Source organism: Eutrema salsugineum, unplaced genomic scaffold (assembly GCF_000478725.1).
Source record: "Eutrema salsugineum unplaced genomic scaffold, Eutsalg1_0 scaffold_8, whole genome shotgun sequence".
NCBI classification, from domain to species: domain Eukaryota; kingdom Viridiplantae; phylum Streptophyta; class Magnoliopsida; order Brassicales; family Brassicaceae; genus Eutrema; species Eutrema salsugineum.
The window spans coordinates 8340959-8341946 of NW_006256414.1; the positions used below are offsets into that span (position 1 = coordinate 8340959).

The following is a 988-nucleotide window of genomic DNA, read 5'->3' on the forward strand; positions in this document are numbered from 1 at the left end:
CATCCAATGGACCATATTGGACTCTTTGAAGAAATCTGCAGCATGATGAGAACAAACCAAGTTCCAGCAGACTATTTAAAGTGTAAGTTGTTCCCTTTTTCATTAGCAGATAAAGCTCACCGCTGGTTGAAATCTTTGCCTGCAGGATCGATAACTAATTGGGAAGAATGTAAAATCGCTTTTCTGAACCACTTATATACTAAGTCTTAGTCGAACTTGCTGAGAACCAAGATCTTAAGTTTTCAGTAAGGACCGATTGAACCTTGTTATGAAGCCTGGGACCGTTTTAAAGAGTATGAACGTGACTGCCCTCACCACGGATTTCCCAGATCAAGCCTGCTGAGCACATTTTACAGAGGTTTGCAACCAAAATACAAACTTTCGCTTGATACAGCTAGCAATAAAGTTTTTGGACAAAAGACGATAGCACAAGGAAGAACCATCATCAAAAATTTAGCTCAAGCTAATAGCAATGACTGTCCGGAATACGATTGATCGACAAAGCAAACCGGAGCAGATAACAAGGAGATAACCGAGTTGAAGAACATGATGAGCCAGCTTTTGAAAAACCAGCTAGCTTCGCAAATCGGAAGACTTGAACAGTCTATCCAACAGCTTGTTATGACAAACGAGAAAGTAGCTAAAGACATGAACTTGAAAGTTGACTGTATGTACAATGATTTGAACAGGAAGTTTGAAGCTTTATCTTCGCACGTCAAAAAGCTAGACGTCCAAGTTGCCCAAACAGCCGACTCGATGAAGAGACAAAATGGAGCTCTTCCCGGAAGAGTTGAAGACAACCCCAAGAGATTTTGCAATGTCTTAACCACGCAGCCCGAAGAATGAGCCAAAATCGATGGAGAGGATAAAGAAACCCCAATCTTTATACAACTTTACAAGGATGTCGATGCTAAAGAACCACCATTCAAGGTACCTCAACGTTCCCTGTTTTAAAGGCTTACAAAAGCCGACGAACCAGGACGTATTG

General features: G+C 41.3%; 1 non-coding gene across 1 annotated transcript; it reads right to left on the reverse strand.

Moving 5' to 3' along the window:
• Positions 1-216: 216 nt before the first annotated feature.
• LOC112082435 lies at positions 217-323 on the reverse strand. Its single transcript, XR_002897110.1, has one exon. It is a non-coding gene; the product is annotated as a small nucleolar RNA R71 (small nucleolar RNA).
• Between the last annotated feature and the right edge of the window lie 665 nt (positions 324-988).